Source organism: Blastomyces gilchristii, assembly GCF_000003855.2.
Source record: "Blastomyces gilchristii SLH14081 genomic scaffold supercont1.7, whole genome shotgun sequence".
Classification (NCBI taxonomy): Eukaryota; Fungi; Ascomycota; class Eurotiomycetes; order Onygenales; family Ajellomycetaceae; genus Blastomyces; species Blastomyces gilchristii.
The window spans coordinates 2,366,796-2,378,688 of NW_003101676.1; positions in this window are offsets into that span (position 1 = coordinate 2,366,796).

Sequence of the window (11,893 nt, forward strand, 5' to 3'; positions counted from 1 at the left end):
TTCTTTCAACATTGATATTCACAATTATTAATATATTTTTAATGATATCATCTGATAATATAATTTAATAACACTCTCTTTTATAATATTAATATATTTCAAGAAATATGACAGAGATTAATCAAGATTGTTTATTTACTTTTATACATCAATGATATTCAATCTGAGTTAGTATTAAAATTATAACTAAGCTAAGAAACAAGATTATTTTCTCTTATATTAATTCTTCTTACACACATCAGTGATCAGTTATTGAAAATAAATTATTATCTTTCTTAAATTATTATCATATCTTCTGAATTCACTTCTTTCACTTCTTTTACTTCTATTAAAGATTTACAAACTCTTCAAGAAATCACTGTGAATCACAAAGTCTATATTATTTACAATTTAACACAGAATGCTCTCTTTCAATTATAATGAATAATTACTTCATTCTTCACATCTAATTTCAGGTTACAAAATTTATGAAAAACTCAACATAAATACTGAGATGAACTATGAAATAATTATCAACAGATTGTATTACAGATTACTGAAGAGTCATCTCTCTACTATAATTACTATAACTTCATTCAGAAACATTCATTATAAACTGATTATTACTCTGAAGAAATTTCCTGACATCTGAAGTCATAAGAATACAGATAATAAAAGAAAAATAATCAGAAAATTATTACTAAGCTGATAAGTTACTCTATTAGATAATAATTTTTAATAACACTAACTTTCTAATTTGAAGAAAATTATGTGAAAATAATCATATATCAGTACTCTGATTTCACAACTCTTATCTAATAACTTCTGTAAATAATTACTTTACATGTATATATCTCTGAATCTTTCTCTTTATTCAATTGAAAACTCTGAATTCTGAACACTTCTTTAAATACTTAATTTAAATCTTTATATTTCACATTGATTCTGTCTTCAGTTCAATCTTGAGATACACTATAAAGTCAATATATAATATCTAGAATCAGAGTTGAAGAATTATCAAAGAGTGTCTCTTACAGTGAATGTATAAACTAGTATAAACAATCTTACATTTATAAGAGTTATATGTTATTATATTGATAAGAACTGAACTTATTAAGAGATATTAATTGAATTTGAATCATTGATCAGTAGTCATACTGAGAATTATATAACAGAGATATTAATAACTATGATTAAAAATGACTATTGAGATATTAGTCTCAGTCTTCTTATAATTACAACTGATAATGCTGCAAATAACTACACTATAATAAAGAGCTTAAAGTAAAAATTACTTTGTATTTCTAAAATAATAAACAAGATCATATTCTCTGCATTGCTCATGTGATTTAACTTATAATATAAACACTGATAAAGAATCTTAACATCAAGATGAAGAATAATAAGATGACTGATTCTTGAGATGAGAATGAGATAGAAGTGATTACTCAAGTAACTTTTACATTTACTTTGCAAAAGATAATGTTTTTTAACAACACTTTTTAATATTACTTTTTAATAACACTTTTTAGTAACACTACTGTTAATTTTGAATAGATTGACTAATAATTTAAATATCACAGATTTAAAACATTGTTAATGTGATTTGTATCTTCTCTATACAATAATAATAATTTCATAATATTCAATAAATAAATAAATTAGTCATATCACTGAATATGATATAGAATATTAGAATATAATGAAGTTTAATATATAAGATAACTGTTCAGACTCTTCAATTATATCAGATAATTGATTATTAAGTGCAACACTCTGATTAGAAAAAGATTCAGATATTAAAACTTTCTAATATAAAGTGAACTCAGTTGAAATATGTGATTAATTTACTGTTTCAGTTTTATAAAATAATAAAGACAGTCTCAATCACTTATACATCAATACTGCAGTTAGTCTGATGAATATATAACAGTTTATTTACTCATCTTAAGAAGTAATTGAATCACTTAAAAAGAAATTCAGTCTGAAATAATACTATAGTATAGACTATTATTACTGTAAGAAATAAACTGATATATTACTACAGCAAAACTGAACAATCTTTTACAGAGTACTATACTGTAGCAGCTCTACTAGATCTCTTTCATTGAGTTAACATCTACACTTCTGAAGATTGAACATAGAAGAAATGAGACTCATATATTAAATTAGTCTGAGACTACTACAATGTCAACTATCAGAGATTTGAACAAGCAGATATTTAAGATGTGAAGACAGTGAAATACAATTCTCTAATAAGTAATAATCTTTAGTAACACTTCATATTATATAGAATTATAATACTAACTTTGAAACAGAACTTACATACATTGATTACAACTGAAAATCAGGTAAAACTACATACTTATAAAACTGAATTTAATCACTATCTTTAAGATAATCTGATAAATTTATACACTAAATCAATTCTAGAGTTATGAAAAATTATTGATAGTATATATTCAACTGTTATACTGATAATATATGATATTCTGATAATTTTATTGACAGAAATAAGAATGAAGTGAAAGTTCAACTCAAGTCAAGATATTTATTACTATTATCAGAGACAATTATAAGAAGAAACAATTAAAAAACTCATGATTATAAAATATGAAATTATCAGATAGTTTAATATCTCTGATCACAGTATATCAGAGAAGTGTAGTTTTCATGAGAAAGTGAAGAATAAACTTGCATAAGAATGTATTTAGTTATTTCATGAGTATTATCAATAATTGTTATCAAATTCTGCCCCGGTGGCCGAATGGTTAATGCGGCCACCCGGTAGCGCCTTGGTGTGGGAAACCAGGGCGTGTGAGTTCGAAACCCGCAGGAGATACATTAAATCCGGAACCTAAGCACCTCAGGTTTCTAATAAATACAGAGGTGTACAAATCACTTCAATAAAATTACTCTATGTTCCTGGGCTGGGAAGTTATTATCGCATGTATTTAATTGTCACTTCTTTGTATTTCCTATGTTCTTGTTATCTTGGCGTGGTCTCAACACCTGTATTTCCTCCTGTATAATCAACACTTGACCTGTATTTAACATCACGCAAGGACTCATCATAAGCTCCGCTTGCATATGAGTATAATGGAAGAATAATAATAATAATAATAGTTATCAAATTCTGATTATATAAGTAATCACTGAATAAATTAAATGAGACTGATTTTGATCTTCAGTCTCAGTCTCATTCTGATTTTGAAAGAATGATTATCTTTCATAGTTTATTCTGAGAAATTACTCTCATTTCACTGTTCTTGAATTAAATCTGATTATTTTTCATATCATTTCTCTCAGAAATGATTTATTTTCAGATTTTTTTAAGACTTGATTCTGATGAGACTCATATCAAGAAATGTATGAGATCAGATTAAATGAGATTAAATGTGAAATTCATGATCTCACCAGCCAGTCTAGTACAGAGCCTCTCATTCAAGAATAGCAGAGATCTTCTCAGAATTTATTCAGATTCTCTTATCAGCTTCTATGATAAAATCTAAGTATTTAGTACTCTTAACTTTGAAATCACACTTGTTAATATTAATTGATAGTTTCACTTCTTGTAGTTATTGTAATACTCTTTACACATGCTCTTGATATTTCTTTCTGAATTCATTGATAAAGATGAGAATGTCATCTAGATAAGTAGATGTAAATTCATTAAGAAAGTCTTAGAGTGCTCAGTTAATATTAGACTGATCACTGAGATTATGAATTTCATATTTGATCTCATTTAGTCTAGTCTTATACATTTCTTAGCGTGAATCTCACTGAGACTAATCATTAAATAAACATGCAAAGTAACTATATATCAGATCTCAAAATGAAATCATGACTTGAAAAAAATAAGAAAGTGATCTCATTTGATCTCATTTAGTCTCATTCTTAGTATAAAGTTACTATTTTTAGACATTTTAAGGTTTTTTTAGACTATTTTTAATTTTTTAAGAAGTAATGCTTTTTGATAATACTCAAATGAGATTTAAAGTCATTTAAAGCAATAAAAATAATTTAAATTGAGAAGTGAAAATCATGATCTCATTTGAAAAATGTGACAAGAGTAGACAGTAAGTCTCACTGAGACAGTATGAGACTACTATCTAATATTAGAACTGTGTAATGAGATCTGTCGAATTGGTAATGAGACTATCAAAAATTCTGATCCTGGTCTCAGACACGGTCACATAATCAGTCTAGTTAATATACTTCTGAAATGTACTGAGAGCATTGATCAGTTCAAAGAGTGTGACTACTTATTCAAAGAGATCATATTGTGTTTGAAATGCTGTAAGCTACTTATCTTCTTCAGTAATGTGAATCTTATAAAACACAGTAATGACATCTAACTTTGTAAATTATTGAGCTTGTTCAATGTGAGCTAGAGTTTTATTGATAAGAGATAAAGAATAACAGTCTTTCTTTATTAATCTGTTCAATTCTTGATAATTCACACAGAACTGAAGTTCTTCATCTGATTTCTTTATAAAGAGAATAGAGGCTGTGATGAAAGAGTTACTAATATATATGAATTCTTTATTCAACAGATCATTGAGTGTCTTTCAAAGAAGAAGTTCATCTCAGAACATATTATAAAGAGAGTCTCATAACAGTTCAGAGTTCTTATCATTCTTTTTCTCTAACTTGATACTGTGATTCATTTCAGAATCTTGTAAGAAGAGTATATTTATAATATTATCTTATCAGAAGATATCTAGATATTCATGATATTATTGAGAGAGTTTTATACAAGAATCTGTTATTATAATACAGAATAACTTTTCTAGAGTCTTTTTAATATCAGTCAGACTGATGAAATAGATTAATATATGATTCTGCTGTCAGTGAACTTGTTAGTGACTCTGTTAATGATTTTAATAATGACTTCTTTTTCAGAGTATTTCATAAGCATTGGCAGAGATCTGTGTAAGATTTATAGTCTTGTGAATATTATCTTCATAGATTCTATCATCATTAAAGAATATTAAGCTTCTGTTTTAAGTATTCAGCAAGATGCCTTGTTCAGATAGTCAGGCAAGTTCTAATATAAGATTATAATCAAGATTATTAACTTCATATACATAGACATCTTTATATTGATGTTCTCACATCTATGTTTAGTTTCACTATGTAATGAGTACAAACATCTTTCAGATCATCAAATTCTGTAAGAAGTCAGAGTTTTGATAAAGAGATACACTGAAGATTATAATATCTTATGACTGAAGATTTTATCATTACATAGTGATATAGACCGCTGTCTATCATGACTTTTATATTATATATATTATCAATCACAGTAGATATAAGAATCATATTCATTATTATCTTCTTTTCAAATCATTGTTGTAAGAGGCCTACGCCGAATAGATCGGTATTATATTGATAGGTCTTATTTAACAAAGATAAAAACATTAAAGAAGGAAAGAAAGAGAAAGTGCAAGAATCAGTGATCAAGGTGGATATTTATACATGTATGTGGTGGTGTACACGGTGGAGCTTCGGGGTGGAAGAATATACACGCGTTCATAGCAGCTGAGGATCAGTGATTGAGAATGGCTGAGAATTGGAGTGTACACATTCATGGCGGCTGAAGATCAGCAATTGAGAATGACTGTGAATTGGAGCATACATGTTTGAGAATGGAGCAGTTGGAATCTGTGAAGTGTAACAGAATAGTCTATATGATTGATTGGGTGCAGCCCGCCACATTAGGATTGGTGATCGGGAATGGCTGAGAATCGGAGCGTATGTGTTCGAGAGTGGATCGAGAGTGGAACGGAAGAATCTATGGAGTGTAATGGAATAGTCTATATGATTGATCGGGCGCAGCCCGCCACATTAGCCCCCCCCTTCCAGAAGCAGTTCCCATCGGTCAAGGGCCGCTGTTTCGGATAACGCGGAACTCGGAGTCCAGGTCGGTTGATCGTAGCCGACCCATTTCACGAGATATTGCCGGCCGCGGCCGCGGGGTCTCTCATCGAGGATATCCTCAATCTCCCACTCAAGCTCATTATCTTCTCCTATGATGCCTGGTGGCTGCCAGTCAGAAGTCAGCTGAGAAGGGAACGGATCGGTGGCGGCGCGGCGGAGCAAGCTTGTGTGGTTCATATGTTCTTGTTTTGCAGTCGCCATGGAGGCCTCTGCCCAGTCGCGGGCGTCTCGGAGCTTCGTTACTATATTATCAGCGATTTGGATCGGAACCTGTTGAAACGGCATCTCGACCGTTGATAGCGACCTCTGTGTGTAGGAGGAGGTCATGCCAATCATCTTGTGGGTGGTTGCAGTTTCGGACGAAGCGTCTGATGCTGTTTGATATCTCAGGCCAATAGAACTCTCGGGAGATCATTCTATACAGTTGTTCACAGCCTGGATGACCAGTCATACACGAATCATGCATCTCTTGCATTATCTGAGTGTGTAAGAGTTTGGAGTGAGGGACTCAGTGTCATTCACAGAATCATAGGGTGTTATTGTCATCAATTGAACATTCTGAGATATCAGTTCTTATACATAGTTCTGGGGGGAATCAGGGTGCTTCTTGACATACTGCTTCAGTGAGGGTCTGGAGAAGTTCATCAGCCTGGGCTGCTGTATGCCACAGTTCATTCAGTGTAGAAGAAGTGAAGATATCAATGACAGTTCTAATCAGAGAAGTATGTATAGTGCTGTGAGCTGTTCCATCTTGATCAACTAGTATCTTCAGATTCAAGAGCTGGTGCTCTCAGTTCATCCAGCAAGTATCTGTTACATCAGATGGCATATTCTGCTCTTGTCATGAGAGGGCATCTGCCATCGAGTTCTGGCTGCCAGAATGATAGTGTATTGTAAAATGAAAGTGGCTTAAGAACTCAGATCATCGCATCTGTCGTTCGGTAAGTTTACAGGTAGTTGTGAAGTATTTGAGGTTTTTATGATCTGTGACTATCCATTCAAAGAGGCCATAACATGTTCAGAATGCTGTAAGCCATTCATCTCCTTCAGCGATACGAATCTTATGAAACACGGTGACAACATCTAGCTTTGTAAATCATTGAGCTCACCCGATCCGTGCTAGGGTTTCATTGATGAGAGGTAAGGGATATCAATCTTTACGTATGAATTCATCCTTCTTCTCTAACTTGATACTGTGATCCACTCCAGGACCTCGTAAGGGGGGTATGTTTGTAATATTGTCTTGTCAGAAGACATCTAGATATTCATGATATTGTTGAGAGAGTTTTGTACAAGGATCTGTTGTTGTAACACGGGATAACTTTTCTAGGGCCTTTTTGATATCGGCCAGACTGGTGGAATAGATTGTCACATGGTCCTGCTGTCGGCGACTTCTTTTTCAGAGCATTTTGTACGTGTTGGCAGAGATCTGTGTCAGGTTCATGGTCTCATGAATGTCATCTTCATGAACTCTATCATTGTTAGGGAATATCAAGCTTCTGTTTCAAGTGTTCAACAAGATGCCTTGTTCAGATAGTCAGGCAAGTTCTAACATAAGATTGTAATCAAGATTATCAACTTCATATGCATAGGCATCTTCATGTTAATGTCCTCTCACATCTATGGTCAGCTTCATCATGTAATGGGAAAATAGATTTCTTGATTGAAATGAAAATAATTCTTCAAAGAAAATGCCTTCTCAACTGTACAGACTATGCTCTCTGATTAAAAATCAATTTTCTTCTTTAAATGTTGAAAAAGTTGATCATGAGAAGTTATCTCCCTGGAGAGAAAAGCTTGAATCTCTTATAGACTTACAAATAAGTGAACTATCAAAAGAGAAAGAATATAAACAGCATTTGAAGAGAATTTCTACAATCAATATAAAAGACTCTATTCTGATTTATTCAGATGGCTCAAAAAATGAGAATTTGAATAGATTAGATGCAGGCATTACTTATACTTAGACTGGCTGGCAAAATCATGAATTTCACATTTGATCTCATTTGATCTGATCTCATTTGATCTGATCTCATACATTTCTTGGCGTGAGTCCCACCAGGACCAAGCCTTAAAAAAATCTGAAAATGGACCATTTCTGAGAGAAATGATGAGAAAAATGATCAGATTTAATTCAAGAACAGTGAAATGAGAGTAATTTCTCAGAATAAACTGTGAAAGATAATCATTCTTTCAAAATCAGAATAAAACTGAGACTGAAGATTAAAATCAGTTCTATTTAATTCATTCAGTAATTACTTATATAATCAGAATTTGATAACAATTATTAATAATACTCATGAAATAACTAAATACATTCTTATATAAGTTTATTCTTCACTTTCTCATGAAAACTACACTTCTCTGATATACTGTGATCAGAGATATTAAACTGTCTGATAATTTCATATTTTATAATCATGAGTTTCTTGATTATTTCTTCTTGTAATTGTCTCTGATAATAGTGATAAATATCTTAACTTGAGTTAAACTTTTACTTCATTCTTATCTCTATTAATGAAATTATCAGAATATCATATATTATCAGTATAACAGTTGAATATATACTCTTAACAATTTTTCATAACTCTAGAATTGATTTAATATATAAATTCATCAGATTATCTTAAAGATAGCAGTTAAATTCAGTTTTATAAGTATATAGTTTTGTCTGATTTTCAGTTGTAATCAATGTATATAAGTTCTGTTTCAAAGTTAGTATTATAGTTCTATGAAATATGAAGTATTATCAAAGATTATTACTTATTAGAGAATTGTATTTCACTATCTTCATATCTTAAATATTTACTCATTCAAATCTCTGATAGTTGATATTGTAGTAGTCTCAGACTAATTTAATATACAAGTCTCATTTCTTCTCTGTTCAATCTTGAGAAGTGTAGATATTAACTCAATAGAAGAAATCTAGTAGAGTTGCTACAGTATAGTACTCTGTAAAAGATTGTTCAGTTTTACTGTAGTAATATATCAGTTTATTTCTTACAGTAATAATAGTCTGTACTATAGTATTATCTCAGACTGAATTTCTTTTTAAGTGATTCAACTGCTTCTCAAGATAAGTAAATAAACTATTATATATTTATCAGACTGACTGCAGTATTGATGTATGAGTGATTAAGACTATCTTTATTATCTTATAAAACTGAAACAGTAAATTAATCATATATTTCAACTGAGTTCATTTCATATCAGAAAGTTTCAATATCTGAATCTTTTCTCAATCAGAGTATTGTACTTAATGATTAATCATCTGACACAATCAAAGAGTCTGAATAGTTATCTTATATATTAAACTTCACTGTATTCTAATATTCTGTATTATATTCAGTGATGTGACTGATTTATTTATTTATTAAATATCATGAAATTATTATTATTATTTAGAGAAGATACAAATCATATTAGCAATGTTTCAAATCTATGATATTTAAATTATTAGTCAATCTATTCAAAATTAACAGTAGTATTATTAAAAAGCATTACTAAAAAGCAATATTAAAAAGTGTTATTAAAAAATATTATCTTTTGTAAAGTAAATGTAAAAGTTACTTGAGTAATCACTTTCATCTTATTCTTATCTCAAGAATCAGTTATCTCATTATTCTTCATCTTAATATTAAGATTCTTTATCAGTGTTTATATTACAAGTTAAATCACATGAGTAATACAGAGAATATGACCTTGTTTATCATTTCAGAAATACAAAGTCAATTTTTACTTCAAGCTCTTCATCATAGTGTAGTTATTCACAGCATTATCAGTTGTAATTGTAAGAAGACTAAAACTAATATCTTAATAGTTATTTTTAATCACAGTTATTAATATCTCTGTTATATAATTCTCAGTATAACTACTAATCAATGATTCAAATTCAATTAATATCTCTTAATAAGTTCAGTTCTCATTAATGTAATAAAATGTAACTCTTATAAATGCAAGATTATTTGTACTAGTTTATACATTCACTGTGAGAGACACTCTTCAATAATTCTTTAACTCTGATTCTAGATATTGTATATTAACTTTGTAGTGTGTCTCAAGATTGAACTGAAGACAGAATCAATGTAAAATATGAAGATTTGAATTAAGTATTTAAAGAAGTGTTCAGAATTCAGAGTTTTCAATTGATCAAAGAGAAAGATTCAGAGATATATATATATAAAGTAATTATTCACAGAAGTTATCAGATGAGAGTTATAAAATCAGAGTACTGATATATAATCATTTTCACATGATTTTCTTCAAATTAGAAAGTTAGTATTATTAAAAATTGTTATCTGATACAGTAACTTATCAGCTCAGTAGTAATTTTCTGATTATTTTTCTTTTATTATCTGTATTCTGATGACTTCAGATGTTAGAAAATTTCTTCAGAGTTATAATCAGTTTATGATGAATGTTTCTGAATGAAGTTATAGTAATTGTAGTAGAGAGATGACTCTTCAGTAATCTACAATACAATCTGTTAATAATTATTTCATAGTTCATCTCAGTGTTTGTGTTGAGTTTTTCATAAATTTTATAACCTGGAATCAGATATGAAGAATGAAGTGATTATTCATTATAATTGAAAGAGAGTATTCTGTGTTGAATTGTAAATAATATAGACTTTATAATTCACAGTAATTTTTTAAAGAGTCTGTGAATCTTCAATAGAAGTAAAAGAAGTGAAAGAAGTGAATTCAGAAGATATGATAATAATTTAAGAAAGATAATAATTTATTTTCAATAACTGATCACTGATGTGTGTAAGAAGAATTAATATAAGAGAAAATAATCTTGTTTCTTAGCTTAGTTATAATTTTAATACTAACTCAGATTGAATATCATTGATGTATAAAAGTAAATAAACAATCTTGATTAATCTCTGTCATATTTCTTGAAATATATTAATATTATAAAAGAGAGTGTTATTAAATTATATTATTAGATGATATTATTAAAAATATATTAATATTATGAATATCAATGTTGAAAAAATGTTGATACTTATACATTATAGTGATTTGTGAATCATGATAGTTAAATATATATATATATATATATCATTCCTGACTTGATTACAACTTGTACAATAATTTTTGAAAACTCAAAATCAATTTTAATTATTAATAATTATGAACTTAAACTTATAACTAACTAATATGAAAAGAAAAAAATTTACTTCTTCTCTTTCTTATTCTTCTTATCATTCTTCATAATTTACTTCTCATTCTTCTTCTTCTTCTTCTTCTTCTCATCTGAGGTGATAATCATCTTAAAATCTCTCTTCACTGCCTTCTCAGAGAAGGGTTCTCACTACTCTCTCTCAGCTAAATTAATCTGTGTCTCAAAATCCTGTATTTTCTAATCTGCTGTCTCGGGTTTCATCTCAGTAATAAGCAGATTGACATGCTCAGAGAGCAGAGCTGTCTTCTCAATATTCTGAATCATGAAGTGCATTTGAGATCTGAACAAGGTCTCAATTCTCTTCTTCTCTGCCAGCTTCTGCTAATCAATTAGAGAACAGAAGTATTATTAAAAATCATTATCTCTTAATAAATAAAAAACTTATCAGTTTTAACTTCTTTATCTTCTACTTTAACACTCTCTCAATCTTCTTCTATCACTGCTTATTTGCAGTAATACTCTTCTTCTCTCTCTCTCTCTTTATCTTGAACTCAAATCATTCTCAGAACTTCTTCTGATCTCATCACTACTGTATGAAACTCTTCACTGTCTTCTTCTTCAATCTTTCACAGATGATGCTATCTGTATTATTTCTATACTTAGTTCAGTCTAAATCTATCAGAAGTGTTACTTAAAATCATTATTATTCTACTCTCTTACAGAGTCTCTTCAAGGTATTATAACATGTCTTATAATCTGTCTTCTCTCACTTGAACATCTTCTTCTTCTCTTTCTTCAATCTGTGACAGTGCTCACGCGCCTTGATGATCTGCAGAATCGC